The sequence below is a fragment of the Myxine glutinosa genome, chromosome 5, assembly GCF_964187855.1.
Source record: "Myxine glutinosa chromosome 5, kmMyxGlut1.1, whole genome shotgun sequence".
NCBI classification, from domain to species: Eukaryota; Metazoa; Chordata; class Myxini; order Myxiniformes; family Myxinidae; genus Myxine; species Myxine glutinosa.
Window position 1 is genome coordinate 120,253,844 of NC_136265.1, and position 25,381 is coordinate 120,279,224.

At 47.3% G+C, this 25,381-nt stretch overlaps 1 protein-coding gene across 2 annotated transcripts in view; it reads left to right on the forward strand.

Annotated features, from left to right (window-relative positions):
* The first annotated feature begins 455 nt into the window (after positions 1 to 455).
* Positions 456 to 25,381, forward strand: part of NEURL2 (neuralized E3 ubiquitin protein ligase 2) — a 36,686-nt gene continuing 11,760 nt past the window's right edge. The window contains exon 1 of one of the 2 annotated variants that reach the window (XM_078778605.1): positions 456 to 576. The gene's annotated coding sequence lies outside the window, so the exon portion shown is untranslated. Of the gene's footprint in view, positions 577 to 657; positions 734 to 25,381 lie in introns of those variants that run through there. The other variant, XM_068116409.2, reaches the window with a different exon arrangement.

Consider the following 25,381-nt stretch of genomic DNA (forward strand, 5'->3'; position numbering starts at 1 on the left):
GGTGATGCTTGCCTATACTCATAAAGCATATATTTATTATGTACCTTCAATCCTACATACAAAACATCTTTTGTTATTGATATATGTATATAAATAAAATAAAAATGGATTAAATTGAGATTATACATATAACTCATTGGTGAAGAATCACTTTAAAAATTCTACTAGCCGGATCCGGATCCAGATCTTCACCAAAATTGAATCAATTCTTCCTTGTCAGACACCCAACCTGTCCACCAAGTCTCGTCCAAATCCGTCCACAACGTTTTGAGATATCCTGCTACGTATCGTTTTTTACCCTATCTCCCACTGGTGAAGAATCACTTAAAAAATTCTACTTTGCGCATAAAGAAGCCTTCTTATGAATCGAGAGCGTTATATTATTAAAATAGAGAGAGAATGGGAAAAGAGGCAAGGGAAGGTAGAGAGAGAAGGGTAGGGGGATGAAAAGGGGGACTTTGAGAGGGAGAAGAAGAGGAAAGAAGAGTGGCAACCAAGGAATGTTGTGAAGAGGGGAAGAGGAGGAGAAAGGAAAAGAAGGAAGACTGGAGGAGCGGAGTGACTATCATGATGAGTGTATGAGTTAGCACACACACACATATTATATATACTGTGCCCCTTCTTTCATGACTGTCTGGAATGGCATATCGGATAATTATAGGAGGCACGTCCAGTGGTCTATTCTGGGTACGAGGGCCACAGTCTAAACCGGGCCTTCTAGCCACACAAAGAGGTAAATCAGAATGGTGTTTGTAAATTTCAACTGGTAAAAGTTTTATATTATGAGGTTACTATCGTTGTTATATATTTTTTATGGATTAACAAACTGTGAGGAGGAGGTGCCTGGGAAGATGTTTTATATATAGCTGTTTGGCTTAATTGTGTCAGTGTCACATTGTGGAGTTGATGGTGTGTTATTACTATCAGAGAAAACATATCAGCGATTAAAACCAGTTATATTATTATTATTATTATTATTATTATTATTATTAAGACTTTACCATGGTCTTGAAGATCCCACTGCTCACTGTAGCTTCATATCAGCGGGCTATGAGGCTGGTGCCTTGACCAAAACTCTTAAGGTCTTCCCTCTAAATAATACTTTAAGTAGATGTTTAAAATCCGCTCAACCTCAGAATCTTAGTGGTCACCTTTATCGGTTTCAGGTGAATGGCACAAAGAAAACATTACAGAACTTGTGTTGTGCTTAGTAGAAGGCTATACTGTAGTAGGGAATGCAGAGAGAGTGTTATATATAATGGTAGTATCAACTGTATGTGTGTATGTATGTATGTATGTATGTATGTATGTGTGTGTATGTATGTATGTATGTATGTATGTATGTGTGTGTGTGTGTGTATGTATGTATGTATGTATGTATGTATAGTTGTGGCTAAAAATATTGGCACCCTTGCAATTTTTCAAATAACTCACAATTTTCTCGACAAATAAGTGGAAATTGACCAAAAAAATTGGTCTCCACAATTCTTTATTTCACTGTTAATATTACAGAACCTTTGTTTTTTTATTTAGAACTTAATATATCATTTTAAATCAGAAAATAAAAAGAAATGGCATTGACAAAATTATTGACTCCCTAGACTTAATATTTGGTAGCACAGACTTTGGACAAACTATAATCTACAGTCAATCGCTTCCTATAACCATGAATGAGCTTCCTCCACCTCTCTACTGGCAGGTTGACCCACTCTTCTTGTGCAAACTGCTGAGGTTCTCCCAGATTTCAAGTTTGCCTCTCTAATCTTCAACTTAAATTACTTATAGAAATGTAATATCACGAATATTACAAATAAATGTGTGCAAAATAATTACCTCCACCACCAAAGGTTTATTTTGTTTGTATTATGATTGGTGTAAATCATGACAATACAGCAAGTCAGGTACAGTCATTATCCTCAGTTAAAACAAGCCCATTCCTCTGTAGCGACGTGTGGACAGGCGAGCGCAGCGAGCCGAGCCAAGCTAGTACATATATATACATATTGTTACTGATCGCGGTTTAGGATGTTGTTTGCCAAGCGAAGGCTCCGCGACCGAACAGTTGTTCCCCGACTCACCCGATTTTCACCCAGAACTTTGGCCGTATCGCACCGCAGCTGCCCAATCTGGAAAAGACTAAAACGACGAAATGCAAAGAGGAAAAGGAATAAGACGAGAAGACGGACAGAAGAGTAATTGGATTTATTATACACACAAGCAAAAAGAAAGCAGTCACGTTTATTTACAACACATAAGACGCAGGTGACACAGTGCAAATACTAGCTTATACAGACTTAATTAAATACCCAGGGACAAGACACACAGAACAAACTCACGTACACAAGAAGGGTGGAAAGGCAGGAGGTGGATGGCTGGAGGGAGAGGAAGGTCCAAGGGGGTCCTGCAGCACGATCGGCGCGTTTAGCAGCCGCCGTTCCTTCGCGGCCCTGCTCAAAACCGCCGTCCAGACCCCAAGCGGCTGTTGGGTGTTGTTGCTGCTGTGGCCGCCGCTTGCTTTGCCAGGACTCGTCTGACTCGTCTGGTCCAAACCCTCAACTCAACAACACTCTTGCACGTCTCCCTGTCCAACCACTCTTTCTCTCTTGGTCCAACCACTCTTTCTCTTTCTTGGTCCAACCACTCTTTCTCTCTCTTGGTCCACTCACTCCTCACCACCGACCTCCACCGACCACCCCACGCTTCTTGCGCGCGCGCCTTTATAGCGCCTCCGGCGATCAAGCCGCCGGCCTTCAGGACACGCCCATCGGTGTGCTCACCTCGGCCCTGGTTGGTCACGCGACCCTCTGGCTCCGCCCTTGATGACGACGGGCGGGCACGCCCCTCTTCCCCGACCCGAGCACATGTTCAATGGTGGTTTTGGAGGGGATGTAATTGGCAATCGAGGCTTGGCAATGACGAAAGGGGATGTGAAAGGAAATGGAGATTTTGGGGATGGGAATGAAAGGGGATCTATTCTCTTTCACTGGTGCAATGGAGTACTTCAATTAATGGGAGACACAGCCTTACCCTAAAACACAGAATAAGATATAACTATCGAACAGGGGTATTCTATTATTGGCTGACGTGTATGCTTGTGGACTAATTATGGGATGCCCTTTCACCTTTACACAGCTCCGGAGGCAGGGGGCGCAGAATAAACAATAATAATAATAATAAAGCACACAATCAAAAAAATACAGTCCTCATATCCGCAACATATAACTATAACATAAGATTCTATTATCGATATACCAAATATACCTCATTCGCTATATATCACCTTTAGCTCTTTTATAACCTAAAATTAGAATCAGGTGCACCAGCTCAGGTGTAAATGATTAGAACATCGTTGGAGAGGATCCTGGAGGAACCTGTCTTATTTAAACCTCAGACATTTAGTTTGGTTTCCTCTTCGTTGTTGAAGTGTGCGGCGTCACCATGCCGAGATCAAAAGAGCTCTCTGAGGCCTTCAAAAAGAAGGTTATAGATGCCTACGAGTCTGGGAAGGGATTTAAAAAGATCTCCAAACAATTTGAAATCAATCATTCGAATGTCCGGAAGATCATCTACAAGTGGAGAAGATTCCAAACAACTGCCAACTTGTTCAGGCCGGGCTGCCCCAGCAAGTTCAGCCCGAGAGCAGACCGCAAGATGCTGAAAGAAGTCTCTAGGAACCCCATAATGTCATCACGGGACCTACAGGTAGCTCTTGCCACTGTTGATGTCAAAGTGCACGAGTCTACCATTAGAAAGAGGCTGCGCAAATTTGATCTACATGGGAGGTGTGCCAGGAGGAAACCTTTGCTGTCCAGAAAGAACATCAGGGCAAGACTAAAGTTTGCCAATGAACACCGAGGCAAAGACCAGCACTTCTGGAACAATGTGCTCTGGACAGATGAGTCAAAGGTAGAGCTATTTGGCCACAGTACCAGAAGACATGTTTGGCAAAAACCAAAGACAGCATTTGAGCACAAGAACCTGATACCAACTGTAAAGCATGGTGGTGGAAATATTATGGTTTGGGGCAGCTTTGCTGCATCAGGGCCTGGGCAGCTCACCATCATAGAATCCACTATGAATTCTTCATTGTACCAGAGGGTGCTTGAGGATAATGTGAGGCCATATGTCGGAAAGTTGAATCTCAACCGAAGGTGGACCCTGCAACATGACAATGACCCCAAACATACCAGTAAATCCACCAAGGAATGGCTGAAAAGAAAGAAATGGAGGGTTCTGGAATGACCAAGTCAAAGCCCAGATCTAAGTCCCATCGAGATGTTGTGGGGGGATTTGAAACGAGCTGTGCATGCAAGAAACCCCTCAAACATCGCACAGCTGAAAGAATTCTGCATGTAGGAGTGGGAAAAAATTTCTCCCAGTCGATGTCAGAGACTGGTAAACAGTTATAAGAAACGCCTACTTGAGGTTGTTTCTGCCAAAGGGGGCAATACCACCTGTTAGAGCCAAGGGTGTACTTACTTTTTCCACATGCGAAATTTGCATTTATGTTTATTTAAATTATACAATGGACTACAAAATGTAAATGTTTCATGATATTTGTTATATTATATCACCTTTAGCTCTCAATATTGTTGAAATGAAGATCAAATAGCTGTATGTTGAAATATGTTGAAAAAGTCAAAACTTTACACGGGGTGTACTTACTTTTTCACGTGACTGTATATAATTTTATTTATATATATATATATATATATATATATATATATATATATATATATATATATATATTGTTGCGGATATGGGATTTGGCCTCCATCCATATCCGCTTGTAAATATTCCCCTATTTCCCCAATACTTCCCAACTATCCCCAATCCCCCATTCCCTAGTCCCATTTTCTGTAAACAACACTCTGTAGCCCCGATCTTCCCCTATTTCCCCCATTAAATGTCGCACCCAGGTTCACCGCATCTCACGTAGACAACTATAGGACATCTTGCTAGTTATTCTTAGTCTATGTCAGTTAAGGACTCGTTTCCATTAATTCTGACTCTTCGTTGCACCAGAATGTGATTGTATGGCACCGTTAGAAAGTTTAGGACCTCCCAATACCTCCCTGCAGCTCTTCCTCATGGTACAACAACAACTACAACAACAGCGGCGGCGGCGCGGGGAGTGTGCGTCCTCACTCCGGCTTGGTTAGCCGCCATTGAGCATGTGCTCCGACGGGGTTACCACGCAGGGGCTCGCTGTCAGCTCCTCGTCAAGGGCGGAGCCCGGTAACCCCCCGCACCCAATGGAAGCGGCGGACCGATTCCATCTGGGGCGGAGCTAACGAGCCGAGGGCGTGTCACTCCCCGCTGGACATGCGCAGGAAGAGGGAGGTGACGTCAGATGCGCCCACACCACGGAGAGAGAAGACGCCACCTCCAAGCGCTGAATACCTCCCCGCATCTCTGGATTGGACCGAGCTGTATCCTGTCCCTGAGCCAAGGTGCACCTTGAGCTATCGACTGCCTGCCCTTCCTTGCCATCAATCCCTGTGTAAGTCAGTCTTGTCCCGTTTGTCTGTGGTCTGTCGGGGATAAGATAAGACTGTGTCTAAGTGCCCATCTTTTCTGTGCTTTACCTCTTACCGTGTAATCTACCCGTTTCTGCATCACCAATATTATATCCTCCTCCGGAGGTCTTGAGAACTGTACCCCTTGTGTCGTTGCATTTATCCCAGCCGTTGTGTCCTTTCCTTCATTGATTTAGCATAGCGCGACTTGGTCAACGTCGAGTGGAATCGGGCGGGATAGGGTTCTAATCGGGGAGTAACTGTGCGGACGCGGCAATACCAAACCGCTCGGTAAACTAACATCTAAAACCGCGTCTGTAACAATATACAGTGGAACCTTGACTTACGAGTTTAATTCGTTCCGTGACCGAGCTCGTAACTCAAATTGCTCGTATCTCAAATCAAATTTCCCCATTGAAATGCATTGAAATGCTATTAATCCGTTCCAACCCGCCAAAAACCACACCATTTTTTTTTTTAATATACAGTATATATAAAAATATCTCGCGCTTTATATTTCACCTGTATGCAGCATACAAGTTGACAGGATGGCCTGGACTGGAGGTACGCACACTTGACTCTAAAGTCTAAACTGTCCAGCCTGGGTTTGAATCCCGACCCAGCTATAACCTGTCATGGGTGAATCACAGGCAGGGTGATTCATCAATGTGTGTACCGCTAAACTGGGCGCCCCGTTTGCGACCCATTAGTTGTTGGATGTTAAGGATCTCACCGTGTTTTCCACAAAGAGAAGGCGAGCTATCGCCGGCACTCTGAACAAGTTGTGGCCTGGCATGGCATGAACATGAAAACATGAACATGAACATGAAATGTTCGACATGAACATGAAATTTTCCGAAATAACCAAAATGCGAAAACTAAAATGCATCGCTATACGACAGAGATACGTACTGTACTTGAACGGCAAGATAACCACGTGACCAGAACCTACCTGGCGGCGTAAACTCGAAATAACCAAAATGCGAAAACTAAAATGCATCGCTATACGACAGAGATACGTACTGTACTTGAACGGCAAGATAACCACGTGACCAGAACCTACCTGGCGGCGTAAACTCGAAATAACCAAAATGCGAAAACTAAAATGCATCGCTATACGACAGAGATACGTACTGTACTTGAACGGCAAGATAACCACGTGACCAGAACCCACCTGACGGCGTGAACTCGAAATAACCAAAATGCGAAAAAAAAAATGCAGCGCTATACGACAGAGATACGTACTTGAACGGCAAGATAACCACGTGACCGGGTGGCGAAAGCTCGTAACTCGGATCTCGGCTCGCATCTCAAAGCAATAAACTGCCGGAGCGACGGCTCGTATCTCGAAAAACTCGTAAGTTGGGGCACTCGTAAGTCAAGGTTCCACTGTATATATATATATATTGTTACGGACCGCGGATAAGGATTTTGGTTTGCCGAGCGGATGGCACCGTGGCCGAACAGTTACCCCGACTAACCCGATTCCCGAACGTTGGCCGGATCGCGCCACAGATATTCAATATGGAAAAGACAAAAGCGACACGGATGTGAAGGAGAAGGAGACAGAAGTAGGGAATACGAATATAATTTATTTACTATTTATAACCAAAAGTAACCAAGGAAGAAGGAAAGATAAGAAAATAATTTACAGAAGATATTAGAGACACAGTGCAACACTAGCTTACCTACAGTCTTAATTAACCCAGGGACAGAACAAACAAGGACAGACTCACGTGGGGAATGATGATAGGACTGGCAGGAGGTGAATGGCTGGAGGGAGAGGAAGGTCCACGGGTACTGCAGCACGATCGGCGCGTTTAGCAGCCGCCGTTCCTTCGCGGCCCTGCTCAAAACTGCCGTCAAGGCCCCAAGCTGCTGTGGCTGAAGCTGCTGTGGCTGCTGCTGCTGCTGCTGATGCTGCCGCTGTTGCTGCTGTGGCTGCTGCTGCTGCTGCTGTCTGTACGTCGCGTGCTTTCTCCAGGACTCGTCTGAGTCGTCTCGTACTCAGTCCAACCACCCTTTCGCTTCCTGCGCGCGCGCTTTTATAGCGCCTCAGGCGATCAAGCCGCCGGCCTTCAGGACTCGCCCATCGGTCAGCTCGCCTCGGCCCTGATTGGTCGGCACGGCCCTCTGGCTTCGCCCTTGATGACGATGGGCGGGCACGCCCTTCTTCCCCGAGCTGAGCACATGCTTAATGGCAGCCTTTGGGCGAAATCAACAACCACAGCTGTAGCAAACCTGGCAAACTGCCCAGTGCAGTTGGCAATGGAGGCTTGGAGGGGATGTAGCTGGCAATTGAGGCTTGGCAATGGAAGTTTTGGGAGTGGGACTGGGGAATGAAAGGAATCTATCTTATTTCACTTGGTGCAATGGAGTGTCATTTTAATGGAAGACAAAGCCTTAACCTAATACACAGAATAAGGAAATAAACTACTGAACAGGGATATTATAGTGTCCTTCATGTATGCTTTATGGAACTAACTACGGGAACGCCCTTTGACCTTTATACAACCACTAACGGAGGGAGGAGGGGCGATATTTTCAACAACCTTTTACAACAACAATAAAATAAAATAAAACATTCTCATATCCACAACACTATATATATATATATATATATATATATATATATATATATATACACACTAGCCGAAACCCGTGGAACATCCACGGAAGGGAGGATGTGGTGTATGGATAGAGTGTACCATTATGGATGGCATAGGGGATTTGCTTGTCCGAGTAAGAGTTAGGAAGAAAGATGAGAATGAAGAGTGTGTATATGAACAACGATCGCCGACACCGGCACACATGCATGCTCTGGATTGTCCACTCACTGGACGGCTTGCTTTCGCCTTCGCCTGTCCAATCAACGGACGGCTTACTTTGCCTTCGCCCAGCAGACGCCAATACGATGGCGTCGTAAGATGGCGTCGTATCGGCAGTTAATCGGATGCTTTTGGGCCCCAACGTCGGCTCATTCAGATTTTTCGAGTATGTCTGTGCGTGATAAACAAAGAGCGTGGTTCGTAGATCGTAAATCCATTAGTGCAGTGGCATCGGGTCACTGGGTGCGGCGTAAAAGGGATAACAAAGTCGAGTCCTTACACTATTATTATAGACTAGCCGAAACCCGTGGAACATCCACGGAAGGGAGGATGCGGTGTATGGATAGAGTGTACCATTATGGATGGCATAGGGGAGCGCTCATGGGATCTTCTTCTTCCGTTAAGCTCCAATTTTTTCTCTTTAGGTTAAGTCCAATCAGTCCTCTCTGCTCGAAGTGCTCAGGCCATGCCTTCCCGCTCTCATACTTTTATTGCCGTTCGGTGTAGAAAGGGATTGACATATCGTTCGTCTGTTTTCAGCTCGTTATCTTTAAGCTTCCTTACGTCTCGCCACCTGCTACACCTCTCTGAGTTACGAGGATTTATGCAACGCACCCCGAGTATCGCAACGTCACTCCATTTAACTTTATTAAAATGACGATAAAGACGTTTCCTTATATATCCTAATTTAAAATGTTCAAGGGAATAAAAAGACCATTTGGTTCACACCACCCATCACACCACTCGACTGTCGAATCAGCGGACGGCTCGCATCGCCTTCGCCCAGCAGACGCCAATATGATGGTGTCGTAAGATGGCGTCGTATCGGCCGATAATCGGATGCTTTTGGGTCCCAAAGTCGGCGAATTCAGATTTTTCGAGTATGGCTATACGTGATAAACAAAGAGTTTCGTAGATGGAAAATGCATTAGTGCCGTCGGCATCGGGTCACTGGGTGCGGCGTAAAAGGGATAACAAAGTCGAGTCCTTACGGTATTATTATATAGATATATATATATATATATATATATATATATATATATATATGTATGTATATATATATATATATATATATTGTTACGGCCTGCGGATAAGATGTTGTGTTTGCCGAGCGGATGGCCCCGCGGTCGTACAGTTACCCCGACTAACCCGATTCCCGAACGTTGGCCGGATCGCGCCACAGATATTCAATAGGGAAAAGACTAAGGCGACACGGATGTGAAGAAGAAGCAGACAAAAAGGTTGGAAATACGAATCTAATTTATTTACTATTTACAGGCTCAAAATAACCAAGGAGAAGGAAAGATAAGAAAATAATATACAGAAGATTTTAGAGACACAGTGAAAATCGCTAGCTTATCTAAACAGACTTAATTAATACCCAGGACAGAACAAACGAAGACGACTCACACGGGGAATGATGATAGGAATGGCGGAGGTGGATGGCTTGGAGGGGGGAGGCCGGTCCATGGATACCACAGCACGATCGGCGCGTTTGGCAGCCGCCGTTCCTTTTCAGTCCTGCTCAAAACGTCCGTCCAGGCCCCAAGCTGCTGTGGCTGCAGTTTCGGTGGCTCAAGCTGCTGTTGATGCAGCCGCGGTGGCTCAAGCTGCTCTCTTCAGGGATCCCTTACTCAATTCTCTTCTCGGTGATCTCTTCGCCGCCACTCTTGTCATGGACCTCCTCTCACGGCTTCCGCGCGCGCTCTTTTATATCGCCGCCGGCCTCCCGGACACGCCCATCGGTTGAGCTCCTTCGGCCCTGATTGGTGGGCACAGCCCTCTGGCTCTGCTCTTGATGACGAGGTCCAGACCTGCCCTTCTTCCCCAACCTTGCCTCGTGGCCAATGGTGGTTGAAGAAAACCGCCCAAAATGCAGTTGGCCATTGAAATGAAATGAAAGGGGATCTACTCTTATTTCACTTGGTGCAATGGAGTATTTAAATTAATGGGAGACACAGCCTTACCCTAACACACATAATAAGGATATAAGCTACTGAACAAGGGTATTATAGTGTCCTTCAATGTATGCTTTATGGAATTAACTACCGGAACGCCCTTTGACCTTTATACAACAGACTGGAGGCAGGAAGGCAATATTTTACAACAATTTACGATACAATAAAAACACAATTAAAAAAACACAATCCTCATATCCGCAACAATATATATATATTGTTGCGGATCTCGAGCTCGTCGACGTACTGAGGGGGGTTAAGCCCTGCTCCCCCTCGAGCTTCGAGTCCACGAGGCCGCCACCCACACTACACTCGTGGGGGGGCGGATTGCGAAGCAATTCCAGCCGCCGAACCCACAGCTAACGCGTGGAAGGGTTAACGGTCATGACCCGAGTACCTTCGACACACGGCAGCCGTGAGAACGGGGACTGAACCTCGCACGAGTCACACTGGTATTTAACGCCCGAGCGGTTTGTGCATCGCGTAACTCGTGCCGTTAACACTATGGAACCCGATCGAGCAGTTTCAATTCGTGCAATGCTAGGTCAATGGTGAAAAGACGATGATGGCCAGGTTGGAAACGAACCACAGGATTTATTCACAAATGTACAGTATTCATAGAAAAGGGACACAGTGAAGAATCTTAACGGCCTTACTTACGTTCCCAGACAAGGGCCCTCAGACTTGTTTGGGGAAGGGGAGGAAGAGGGGAATGCGCCCAAAGCGCGGCCGCTCATGCAGTTTGCCCGGACGGGCTCATTTGGCAGATACCCCCAAGGATCGCTCCAACCCCAGGACACTACAGCCGGGGATGTTCACGGCAGGGGCATTGATCATGGATGTGCACGTAGCAGGAATCCGAGGAGCATATCTCAAGGTCAGCGAGGCAGAGCGCACGTGCAGGGAGTCCAGGCAGAGAGAGCTTTCAGAGCCCCGGGCCAGAGAGAGCATTCAGAGTCCGAGCCAGAGAATCCAGAGAGTCCAGAGAGTCCAGAGAGAGAGAGAGAGTGGGGTACAGGTCGGGTTTTATAGCCCCCCCACTCCCCCCCGGAGCCCCACTCGAATGTTCCATGGCCTCCACTGGCCGCCTGGGGTCACGTGTCGTGACAGCCCCTTATTGGTCACCCTCGGCCACTCCCTTCAGCTCTCATTGGCTGTAACTTATAGGCCACTCCCTTTAGCTCCCGTTTGCTGTTCGCTGCTCTCCGGCCACGCCCTCCAGCTCCTCCCTCGGCCTGCAAGACCTGTCCTCGGCCCATGACACGGCACTTCAGGCTGCAATGAGGCCTACCATTACTCTACCTGCCTCAACGCATACTAACACTGGGAAGGAGACTATACTTCACATTTAATAAGAAATAACTAACTAAGCGAGGCTACATGTTGTGGTGGAACGAACAATGGGGGGGTTGCCTTTATTTACAAAACCGCAACAATATATATATATATATATATATATATATATATATATATATATATATATATATACACACAAACATATTATAAATGAACAGGATGATAAATAATTAAATTGAGATATGTGGGAAAATTACACATCCAGACCAGGAATCGAACCCAGGTCCTCCAGAAAGCCATACCAGTTCTCTGCCATCTGAGCTATCAATGCTTCCGGGGCACTCGATGCCAACAAACACAGCAACAACGGCCTGACCACAAGAGGGTCTTCCTCTAATAGGAGGAACAATACGCAGGACCTACGCTGGAAGAACTATTACACAAACTAGTTGGTGGGAAGAAGTATACGAAGCTTGATTTGTCCCAAGCCTACCACCAATTAGAGTTGGCCCCTGGGAGCAGAAAGTATACTAGGTAAATACACACCGAGACCTGTACCAATACCGAAAACTCTCATTTGGGGTAAACACAGCCGTTCCAGTTTTCAATGTACCATGGAGAATTTGCCAAAAGACCTTCGCGGGTGCTGCGTGTATATTGATGATATCCTGGTGACGGGAGATAGTGATGACAACCATTTTTAAAACCTTCACAGGGTTTTGAAAAGGCTGCAGGAAAACGGAATTACATTAAAACGTGACAAGTTCCACCTCATGCTGGACGAGATTGAGTATGTTGGATTTGTTATTTCGGCTGCGGGGGTATTCCCAACAAAACGGAAGCTTGAAGCTATCCAACAGGCAGAGGACCCCGAAAACGTGGGTGAATTAGTCATTCATTGGCCTCGCAAATTTCCTTTGTCGTTTTGTTCCAGATTTTACCGAAATCATGTCTCCTTTGTGCAAGCTACTAAAAAAGGAGGTGAAATGGAAATGGGGAAAGGCTGAAGGTAACTAATTTGAAAAAATTAAAGCTGCTTTGTGCTCCAGTCACGTACTACGTCATTACAACCCTCATGCCTGCTTGGTCCTTCAGGTGGACACATCCTCAGTTTTTTTTTTTTTTTTTTTTGTATACTGAATCGAGGCTCGTGAAAGAGCTGACATTTATTTCACAAACAAATCAACCAGACAAACAAAATATATAAAAAGAGGGAGTGGAAGACAAGAGAAGGGGAAGCACACAAACACTTGAGGGCACACAACATTTAAGAGCAGGGAGATGTGTGGGAGGGAGAGGGCTTGGGGGGAGGGGGTGGCAGAAGTATCAAACACAAGGACACCAAGGACTTCCAGGACAGAAGTTGGTATTTCAAAAAAGTGGAATTGGGGTGAAATTAGCGGGGATAGAAAAGATCAATGTTTTGGATGGGGGAAGATAAGAGATGGTGGTGAACAGCTGTTTTAAAGACCTGGAGGGTGGAGTGGGATTGAAGAGAGTGGGGGAGTTTGTTCCAGAGGCGGGAGAAAAGAGGAATGAAGGAGTGAAGGTGAGCAGAGAGCCGAGATTTTGGCAGTTTAACCATAAGAGGGTTTTTTTTTTGTTTGTTTTTTTGTTTTTTTGTATACAAGATCGAGGCTCGTGAAAGAGCGAACATTAATCACACAGAAAGACAAACAGACACATAAAACAAATAACATCGGGAGCGGTAGACAAGATGGGGAGAGAGGGGGAAGGACACAAACACAACATTTGAGAGCAGGGACCGAGAGACATGGAGACATCGAGAGATCTGTGGGAGGGAGAGGGCTTTGGGGGGGAGGCATGTGAAGGGGGGGAGGCATGTGAAGGGGGGGGGGGGTGGGAGAGGTATAAACATATGGACACTGCCAGGATTTCCAGGAAAGAAGTTGGAATTTCAAACAAGGTGGATCTGGGGTGAATTAGTGGGGGTAGAAAAGATCAAGGTTATGGATCGGGGAAGATAAGAGATGGTGGTGAACAGCTGTTTTAAAGACCTGGAGGGAGGAGAGGGATTGAAGGGAGTGTGGGAGTTTGTTCCACAGGCGGGAGAAAAGAGGAATGAAAGAGTGAAGGTGAGCAGAGAGCCGAGATTTCGGCAGTTTAACCATCAGAGGGTTGCTGGCAGATCTTGTGCGACCTGTAGGAATATTTGGGGGACAGAGCACAGAGAGAGCTGGGGGAGCAAGGCCGGAGAGGAGTCGGTAGAAGACAGAAAGACCACCTACCTGCCTGCGGTGAGTGAGTGAAAGGCCCTCAGAGATAGCTTCATCGCGGGAGATTCCAATGATTTTGAAAGCTTTGGATTCAACAGCGTGAAGCCGAGCCAGGTGTGAGGCAGGAGCACCAGCCCATAGGGGAGAACAGTATTCCATTGAGCTGCGGATGAAAGCCTTGTATGTGGTGAGGAGCTCAGGTGTGCCGAGGAAGGACTTCACACGACGGAGGATGCCCAGTCGGCGACTGGCTTTGGAGGCCAGCTTGGAAATGTGGTTTTCCCAAGAAAGATCATGGCAGATAGTGAGACCCAAAAGCTTGAGTGACAGAACTTCTTGGAGAGGATTGTTGAGAAAGTAGATGGGAGGGTTGTCCAGTCGATCTTTTCGGAGAGACATAGTAAGAGAGTGAGATTTGTCAGGATTGAAAGACATGTTCCACTTGTTTGACCAGTCTGTGATTTTGTCCAGGTCTTCAGAGAGTGAGGAGGCTGCAGACTGCCGATCTGAGGGAAGAGGAATGGAGCGGCAGAGAGTGGAGTCATCAGCAAAGAGATAGAGAGGATTTTCCAGAGATTCAGAGAGATCATTGATAAAGACCAGAAAAAGCACAGGGCCAAGCACACTTCCTTGGGGAACTCCAGCCTGAACAGGAAGGGGAGATGAGAGAAATCCATTCAGGGCAACACGTTGACTACGACCAGAGAGGAAGTCCGCAAGCCATGCATGGAGATTTCCATGGATACCATAGGAGGAGAGTTTGGTGAGCAGAGCTGGGTGCCAGACCGTATCAAAGGCCCGTGATATGTCAAGGGAGACAGCTCTGATTTCCTGTTTGGCATTGAGGACCTCCATCCATTGTTGAGACAGCAGAAGCAGCATGTCCAGAGTAGAGTGACCTGGTCTGAAACCAAATTGATGATCAGAGATCAAGCCATTGGAGAAGAGGAAAGATTTCATATCCGAAGCAATGATGGATTCCATGACTTTGCTGATAATTGGGAGCAGGCTGATTGGTCTGTAGTTGCAAGGATCTGTTTTTGCACCTTTTTTGTGTAAAGCGGTAATGTTAGCTGATTTCCAGGATGCTGGCAGATGACCTTGAGCAAAAGATAGGGTGAAAAGAACAGAGAGAGGGTGAGATAGAGCGGCAGAGCAGGATTTTAGGACCCGTGGGCTGATGCCGTCTGGTCCAGTTGCAGAATCAGAGTCGAGGTTTGACAAAAACTCCTCCACCTTGTCAGGAGAGAAGGACACAGAGTCCAGGAGCAGTTGGGTTCGACTGGGAAAGGTGGGAACAGAGAGAGATGGGTTTGGGACTAAGGATTTCGAGGCGAACACAGAGTTGAGGCATTCGGCTTTGTCACGTGCGATGTCAACTGTGTGGCCATTTGAGGTAAGGGAGGGGATGGAGGGGGAACAAACACCAGAAACGGATTTGACCAGACGCCACCAGGATTTGGAGGAAGGAGACAGGTTTGAGAGTTCATTCTTGAGTGAGGAGAGGTAGTGCTTCCTGGCACTCCTGAGGGTAGACACACACTTGTTCCGAGCTTGGTGGAAGGAACTGAGATTTCCTTCAGTTGGATTAGCCTTCCAAGAGGCAAAGGCAAGTTGTTTCAGGGCAACTGCCTCACCACAAGATTCAGTGTACCATGGACGGGAGGAAGGGTAAGACAATTGAAGGCGAGATGGGATAAATCTGTGCATGAGAGAGATCAGTTTGCTTTGGAAGAATTCCCAGGAAGAATTGATGTCAGAGGCAGTGGAGATGGGAGACCAATCCAGACGATTGATGGCTGCTTGAAGACCGTCCCAGTCGGCCTGAGTGAAATGCCAGACTCGTCGACGCTGAGGAGGCTCTCTGAGAATGGCCAGAGAGATGTCCACTTTGACAAGCACATGATCAGAAGAACCGATTGGAGCAGAAGAAGAGCAGCAGACATTAGCAGGGAAGTTTGTCATAACCAAGTCTAGAAGAGAAGATACTCCATTGGCTGAGATCCGGGTCGGGAAATTGACAGATTGTGTCAATCCCAGTGAGTCACAGAAGTCCTTTGCTGAGGTGCAATGACTAGTGAGAGAGGAACCCACACCCAACCAGGTGGCATGATGACAGTTGAAGTCACCACATATGAGGAAGAGAGAGTTGGGATGAGTGGATAGAAGTTGGTCCATGTTGTCAGACATTGAAATGTAGATGGAGTCATCACTGTTTGGGGGACGGTACAGAACACATCTGAACAAAAGGTGGGAGCGGAGAGGAAGCCGTAACCAGAGGTACTCCTGCGGGTGAGGAGGAAAGAGAGCAGTGCAAGGAGAGTGAGGAAGAGAGTTTTTGACAAAGATAGCCACCCCACCACCAGGCCGAGGCTCAGGTCTATCATACCGGAGGAGGGAGTAACCAGGAAGAGATATTAAGGAATCAGAGACATCTTGAAGGAGGAAAGTCTCTGTTAAGCAGATCAAGTCTGGATTGTCAGAAGCAACCTGTATGGAGAGATCAGTCAGGTTTGAGCGAAGGCCCCGGATGTTTGAGGTCCATACCGTTAATGAAGAGAGAGGGGGAGCATCGGGTACAGGACAGGGGAGGGGAGGAGTAGGGTAAGATGAAGGATGAGAGGGGGAGGTAGGGAGAGCAGTTGATAGTGTTTCAGATGTTGCAGAAGAGTTCCAAGAAAGGGAAGGATGAGGAGGATGAAAGGTTTGATGGTGAAGGGATGCGGCACAGTGAGGGGTTGTTTGAGGGGGGGCAGAGGAAAGTAGAAGGTTTGGGGGGGTGGAGGTATGAGATAGAAGGGAGACGAAGTGGGGAGGAGGCAGCTTGGAGGAGGAGGGGGGAGGAGAGAGAATTGGAGAGGAATGGTATGGGGGGAGAATTGAATGGGAGGGATTGGGGGGGAGTTTTGAAGGGGAGGAGTGAGGGGGGAGTTTAGGAGGGGAGGGGCAAGGGGGGAGTTTTGGAGGGAAGGGGAAAGGGGGGAGATCAGGAGTGGAGGGGCAAGGGGGGGGATTAGGAGGGGAGGGGCAAAGGGGAAGTTTAGGAGGGGAAGGGCAAGGGGGGAGTTCAGGAGTGGAGGGGCAAGGGGGAAGTTTCGGAGTGTAGGTGCAAGGGGGGGGATTTGGATGGGAGGGGCAAGAGGGGAGTTTAGAAAGTGGATGATTAATGAAAGACGAACATTGATAACAAATTCGGTTTGTTGTGATTTTCAAGTTAGCAATCCGATTCAGAACGATGGAGGAGGGATGGAATGAATGTGAATTTAGACCATGTAGTGAGGGAGACGTATAAGATATTGAATTTCTTTTTTTTGAAGTGGAATGAGTTGGAGAGGAAATTGAGAAAAGCCTTTTAAATAGGAAGAAAAACAGCGTGTTGTAATATACCACTGAATAAAAAACAGAAGGGGAAAGGTTAAACATATTTAAATAATATTTAAACAGAACTATGAACAATCTTATATGCACAAAAATACCAACGGGGGGAGAGCCGAGACGGACCACCACGAGTCACGTGAAGGGCAAACGGTGGATGGCAAGGAGATAATGGGGGTGGGGCGAACAGCACACCTGGACAGAAAATACAGGATGAGCCAACAGTACACGTGGAGAAAAGAAAATAAATGTTTTTGTTTTTTTTGTTTTTTTTTGGGGGGGGGGGGGTGGGGATTTAGAACGTTAGACAGTATTATGTTCGGGGTAGAAGGGAAAAAACCAAGAGCCAAGCAAAACACGCTTAAGTTAACAAAACACCGACGGGGGTACAACTACAGTACAAGGCCACACACGAGGAGCAGAACACGATTAATTAATTACGAGTTACAGGAAATTCAAACCAAAACTAACTATAACTAGAACGGGCACTCGGTAGAGCGCATACCTTCGCCGCAGCTATGGTAAAAATACGATTTTGACCTTTTCGTGACCTTGACCTTGACCTTTGACCCGATTGCTCCCAAAATCTAATCAAATGTGTCCCGTATAATAACCAATCATCCCACCAAATTTCATGCAATTCGGTTGAATACTTTTTGAGTTATGCGAATAACATACACACACACACACAGACATACAAATAAATACACAGCGATCAAAACATAACCTTCCGCTTTTGCGAAGGTAATCAAACAATATCGCATGGACGATAAAATAACGAGTTGAAATTTGACAATCTATCTGGGGAAATGGGGGAGAAACACGTGGTCGAAGAACGAACGAACGAATAAGAATGAATAAACGAATGAGCACAGAGAAGGTAATGTCTTTTTTTGTTGTTTTTTTGAGTTGAGATTTACATAAGGAAGTAGGCTTTGGGGTGGAAAGACTGCGAAAACAGAGAACGAAAGTTATTGGATCACAAACGACAGGCGCTGAGAGAAAAACAAAGCCTCAAGGTTGTACAGTGTACACTGTACAAGGCCTCAAGACGACACGAATTAACACGATTTTCAATACAGGTATGAAAGATTTGCACCGAAAATCTTTGACGGGACAATATACGTACATACACCATAAAAGAAATACAGTTATAACGAAAATACAAATGGGAACAATTACTTAACTTCGATTTCGATGGAGAGCGTGTCCAGCCGCGAAAAAACGAACCATCGCCAGCAAGACCGGAAACGGAAGTGAATCTTGGAGAGGTTGCATGCAGATCTTGTGCGACCTGTAGGAATATTTGCTGGACAGAGCCCAGAGAGAGCTGGGGGGGGCAAGGCCAGAGAGGAGTCGGTAGAAGACGGAAAGACCACCAACCTGCCTGCGGTGAGTGAGTGAGAGGCCCTTGGAGTTAGCTTCATCGCGGGAGATTCCAATGATCCTGAATGCTTTGGTTTCAACAGCGTGAAGACGAGCTAGGTGTGAGGCAGGTGCACCAGCCCAGAGGGGAGAGCAGGATTCCATTGAGCTGCGGATGAAAGTCTTGTATGTGGTGAGGAGCTCAGGTGTGCCAAGGAAGGACTTCGCACAACGGAGGATGCCCAGTCGGCAACTGGCTTTGGAGGCCAGATTTGAAATGTGGTTTTCCCAGGAAAGATCATGGCAGATAGTGAGACCCAAAAGCTTGAGTGACAGAACTTCTTGGAGAGGATTATTCAGAAAGTGGATGGGAGGGTTGTCCAGTCGGTCTTTTCGGAGAGACATCGTAAGAGTGTGAGATTTGTCAGGATTGAAAGTCATGTTCCACTTGTATGCCCATTCTGTGATTTTGTCCAGGTCTGCAGAGAGTGAGGAGGCTGCAGACTGCCGATCTGAGGAATCAGGAATGGAGCGGCAGAGAGTGGAGTCATCAGCAAAGAGATAGAGAGGATTTTCAAGAGAGTCAGAGAGATCATTGATGAAGACCAGAAAAAGCACAGGGCCCAGAACACTGCCTTGGGGAACTCCAGCCTGAACAGTGTTACGTGGTCCCCTCGGTGACTACCTGGTCTCGGTGACCCCCGGACCGTGAGAGGAACTTCGCCAGAAAGTGGTATTATATATGCGCTTTCGCAACGCAATCCCTATGAATTCCACCCAAGAGAAAACTGATTTTCAATGATATATTTCAATGGTAATGATACCATACAATTTCAATGATACAATCAAGGATATATTCCCCGAGCAGTCCCCCATCCACAATTCACACTCAACAATCAATCCCCTAGATGATTAAGATGGCCATCTTACATACGTGTGTCCCCTTTTGTACTCACGACCCCCTTTGGTCTCTGTCCCTCACAATGTCTCTGGGCCCCTCCTGACCAAGATGATGGTCGGCTTCGCCGCACTCGGGCGGTTGAACGAACCCCGGGTGGACGTTTTTCCACCGGGCATGTATCGTACCGGGAACCACGGCTGCAGCCCCCTCCTGGCCACGCGAAGCAGGTACTGTAAAGCAGGCAAAAGCCACACGCCGCTTGCAACGCATGTTAGGCCCCAACGTGCGACCCGTACGCGTCTTTGTAGACGGTGCCGCGAACGGTGCCAGACGCTGGGTCGGTGCACGGCCCCACGGCAGCTTGACGTGTCCACCGGGTAGGTACCCGTCCCGGTAACTCCTCTCGCCAGACGGGCTTGGGAACGCCGCTTTTCCACACGGCTCAATATCGATCCCACCTCTCGTCGGAGCGGGGCGAGGAAGAAGAATCCTCGTCGCTTCCCTCGACCTCGTGTCTTTCTTCTTCCGTTTCCGGTCTCTTTTTCCAGAAGGGCTCCTGACCCTCCAACCACAACAACCCTTAATCGACTACACATTGATAAGCAAAGACCTGAATAGTAATTCACATACATTCCCATAAATATGTAACACTCCCCCCCTTCAAGAAAGAAAGTTTGAACCCAGCGAAAACTTTCTTTGCCGGCCAACTTGGATAAACAAACCAGATAACTCAACCCCCAAATCATCAGTTCCCCTGGGCAACAATTATCACAACTCAAAAATAAAGCAACAAAATTTCACAAAACCCCCAGAGATTTTCAAAGGTAATTCACTCTGGACAAAGCACCAGCAACGACATTGTCCCTGCCCTTTACATGTTCAATTTCCCGTTGGACTCCTGCCAAGCCAAACTCCATCTCATGACCCTCTGACTTTGACTGTCAGTTTCTTGTGAATGAAGGTTAAGGGGTTGATCAAAGATCCAAAGTTAAGCAACTCGATAGCACTTTTTCCGGGAGGCCAAGCCGAGTATTCACTACATGGATGCCTTTAGGAACGTGGAGTTCACGGTTAGTCCGTGCAGGAAAGTTCTCTACATGGACGCCTTGAGGAACGTGGAGTTCACGGTTAGTCCGTGCATGAAAGTTCACTACATGGACGCCTTTAGGAACGTGGCGTTCACGGTTAATCCGTGTAGGAATCTTGGCTCGGCGGCTCCGCCGCATTCAGTGCTTCAACTTTTCAGAACTTCCCTAATAATTATGGTGGGACCGCTTGTCACTGTAGTCCCATGAATAGCGGTCTCCTTCTCGGCCACTACTTTGACAATCCTTCCTTCGGGAGCTGCCGTAACTCAGGGAGCCTCCATAATAATATTGATTGCGGCCACCACCAAAACTACCGCCCAGTTGTACTCTCCTGTAGACCTCTCGACGCCTACGAAATGCCTTCCCTACTGTTATGGTCCGACCCTCCAAATCCTTGCCATTCCAATTCTTCTCTGCCTCTCTGGTGTCTTTTGTGCTTGCAAACGTGACAAAGCCGAACCCTCTTGACTGTTGCGTTTCCCTGTCTCTTACCAACCGCACTTCCACCAGCGGCCCATATCTGTTGAAGACAGAGGTCAGAACTTCTTCCTCTGTTTTGAAGTTCAGTCCCCCTACAAATAACTTGGTACTTTTGTCGCCATCCCGAGCTGGTGTGGTGTTATTTTCCCTGCTGGGCTCTTTACCAACCCTCAGGTTACCATAAACTTGACCCCCGGCCAAATCATTCCCGATAACCACAGATACACCCTCTACAGGAAGTGTGGCTTGTAAACCGACGGTGACCGGTCCTGACACCAAATCGGACTCCAAATGGATGACATGAAGTGGAGCACTAACACCGCCCCCGATCCCCTGTAAACGAACACTATCCCCCGTTGCCGTCTCCTCGGACCATGGCAAAATGCCTTCAAGCATTAAAGATTGATGTGCTCCTGTGTCCCTCAATATCCTAACCGGTCTCCGGTTAGTCGAGGCTCCATCCAGTGACACAAACCCCTCTGAAATAAATGGTTGGTAACCCTTTTGATGGCGATTTCTCACAATGGCCATTGCATTTGGAGTCGTACTAGTCGAACTCCGCTCCTGATTTTCCTTTTTCAGGGCATAACATTGGGACATCACATGTCCAGGTTTCTTGCAAAAAGCGCAAGTAGGCCCGGAGGAAAAACTCGTGGTCTGCCTCGGGCCCCCCGGAAAATAAGTTTGTCTTGGGCCCGTAGCCCTCTGATTTCTAACAGTTGGGGTATCATAGTTGTCCCCATAATCATCTCGAGGCCGCCGCCATGTAAGGTCGTTCTCCGCACCGGGTGTTCCATAACTCCCCTGCTGAAGTCTAGGCGAGGAGTTAGGTTTGTGGACCCCTATTCGGTGGGTTAAGGCATACTCATCTGCCATGGTGGCTGCGTCCCACAACTTTGGTACTTTCTTTTCCTGCAGGTACACTTTGATGTCCTCGTGGACACACTGCTGAAATTCCTCCACCAGGATCAAGTCACGCAATGTTTCGAAGTCTTTCCCGACTCCTTTTGACTCACACCACCGATCAAACATGTTTTCTTTCACTCTGGCAAACTCCACATGGGTCTCACTCTCCCTCTTCCTGGCATTCCTGAATTTTTGCCTGTAAGCTTCCGGAACCAACTCATAGGCTTTGAGGATGTGCTTCTTCAGTACCTCATAATCTGCACATTGGTCCATTGGTAGCGCCGAATAAATCTCTTGAGCTTTTCCCACCAGCACACTTTGCACTAGTATGGTCCAGGCCTCCTCCGGCCAGTTTAATTGTCGAGCCACTTTCTCAAAGTGTGGAAAAAATTTCGCGACTTCCTTTTCACTGAACGGTGGAACCAGCCTCACATGTCTGCCCACATCCCAGGTTTTCTGGTTAGGTGTCGACCCCGTCAGCAAGGGTGGTGCCTCTCCCCGTTCTCTCATTAACTCCAGCTCCTTGAATTTAATTTCCTGCCGAAGCTCCATGTCACGTTCCTTTAATTCCCTTTCTGCTTTTCTCTCCTCTGCTTCGAGTTCCCTTGCAGCTCTCCTCTCCTCTGCTTGTTTCTCTTCTCTCCTCTCCTCTGCTTTCCTTTCTTCTTCTGCTCTTTCCTTTTCTGCTTTCCTTTCTTCTTCTTTTAACCTTTCCTGGAGTTCTCGTTCCACTCTCCTTTCCTGTGCTTGTTTCTCTTCTCTCCTCTCTTCTGCTTTCCTTTCTTCTTCTTTGATCCGTTCCTGGCTCCGTAATTGCAACTCCAGTTTCCGGAGCTCAACGTCTTCTGGTTCTTCGGGTAGCCACTCCCAGGCTAACTCGTCCCATGTTCCTAATCCCACCATAGATTGTATCACCGTGGCCTGCAACTCTGCCTTCCTCAAATTAGTTCGGACCTCCAAGTTAAAATGTTTGGCCAATTTCAAGAGGTCCGACTTTAGTAACGCTCGGAACTGTGCCTCACTCGGGGTTACCGCAAAGTTCTGTGCCACAAATGCCATGGTGCCTATCGTTAACCCCTGTTAACCTTCACCCAATACTTTACCCCCAATTTCCCCAAAAATTTACCAATTAATACTTAATTAATAAATTTTAATTAATAAAAATATTATTTTATTATTTTATACAATTTTAGATCCCGGACGTAGACCCAATTGCGAATCCGCAAATCGTAATTTGGACGAGCCCCCAATTCTGTTACGTGGTCCCCTCGGTGACTACCTGGTCTCGGTGACCCCCGGACCGTGAGAGGAACTTCGCCAGAAAGTGGTATTATATATGCGCTTTCGCAACGCAATCCCTATGAATTCCACCCAAGAGAAAACTGATTTTCAATGACATATTTCAATGGTAATGATACCATACAATTTCAATGATACAATCAAGGATATATTCCCCGAGCAATCCCCCATCCACAATTCACACTCAACAATCAATCCCCTAGATGATTAAGATGGCCATCTTACATACGTGTGTCCCCTTTTGTACTCACGACCCCCTTTGGTCTCTGTCCCTCACAATGTCTCTGGGCCCCTCCTGACCAAGATGATGGTCGGCTTCGCCGCACTCGGGCGGTTGAACGAACCCCGGGTGGACGTTTTTCCACCGGGCATGTATCGTACCGGGAACCACGGCTGCAGCCCCCTCCTGGCCACGCGAAGCGGGTACTGTAAAGCAGGCAAAAGCCACACGCCGTTTGCAACGCGTGTTAGGCCCCAACGTGCGACCCGTACGCGTCTTTGTAGACGGTGCCGCGAACGGTGCCAGACGCTGGGTCGGTGCACGGCCCCACGGCAGCTTGACGTGTCCACCGGGTAGGTACCCGTCCCGGTAACTCCTCTCGCCAGACGGGCTTGGGAACGCCGCTTTTCCACACGGCTCAATATCGAACCCACCTCTCGTCGGAGCGGGGCGAGGAAGAAGAATCCTCGTCGCTTCTCTCGACCTCGTGTCTTTCTTCTTCCATTTCCGGTCTCTTTTTCCAGAAGGACTCCTGACCCTCCAACCACAACAACCCTTAATCGACTACACATTGATAAGCAAAGACCTGAATAGTAATTCACATACATTCCCATAAATATGTAACAACAGGAAGAGGAGATGAGAGAAACCCATTCAGGGCCACACGTTGACTATGACTAGAGAGGAAGTCCGCCAGCCATGCGTGGAGATTTCCATGGATACCAAAAGAGGAGAGTTTGGTGAGCAGAGCGGGGTGCCAGACCGTATCGAAGGCACGTGATATGTCAAGGGAGACAGCTCTAATTTCCTGTTTGGCATTGAGGACCTCCATCCATTGTTGAGAAAGCAGAAGCAGCATGTCCAGAGTAGAGTGACCAGGTCTGAAACCAAATTGATGATCAGAGATCAAGCCATTGGAGAAGAGGAAAGATTTCATATCCGAAGCAATGATGGATTCCATGACTTTGCTGATAATTGGGAGAAGGCTGATTGGTCTGTAGTTGCTAGGATCTGTTTTTGCACCTTTTTGTGCAAAGCGGTGATGTTGGCAGATTTCCAAGCAGATGGCAGATGACCTTGAGCAAAAGAGAGAGTGAAGAGAACAGAGAGAGGGAGTGAAAGAGCGGAAGAACTGGATTTTAGGACCCGTGGGCCGATGCCGTCAGGTCCAGTTGCAGAATCAGAGTCGAGGGTTGACAGAAACTTTTCCACCTTGTCAGGAGGAAAGGACACAGAGTCCAGGAGCAGCTGGGTACGACTGGGTACGGTGGGTACAGAGAGGGATGGGTTTGGGACACAAGATTTAGAGGCAAACACAGAGTTGAGGCATTCAGCTTTTTCACGTGTGGAATCAGCCGTGTGGCTGTTTGAGGTGAGGGAGGGGATGGAGGGGGAACAAACACCAGAAACAGATTTGACCAGACACCACCAGGATTTGGAAGAGGGAGACAGATAAGAGAGTTCTCTCCTGAGAACGGAGAGATATTGTTTCCTGGCTCTCCTGAGGGTGGACACACACTTGTTTCGGGCTTTGTGAAAGGAAATGAGATTTCCTTCCGTTGGATTTGCTTTCCAGGAGACGAAAGCAAGTTGTTTCTGGGCAATAGCCTCACCACAAAATTCCGTGTACCATGGACGGGAGGAAGGGTATGACAACTGAAGACGAGATGGGATAAATCTGTGCATGAGAGAGAGCAATTTACTTTGGAAGAATTCCCAGTATGAGTTGATGTCAGAGGCGGTAGAGATGGGAGACCAGTCCAGATGATTGATGGCTGCTTGAAGACCGTGCCAGTTGGCCAGAGTGAAATGCCAGACTCGTCGACGCTGAGGAGGCTCTCTGAGAATGGTCAGAGAGATGTCCACTTTAACAAGCACATGATCAGATGAGCCGATTGGAGCAGAAGAA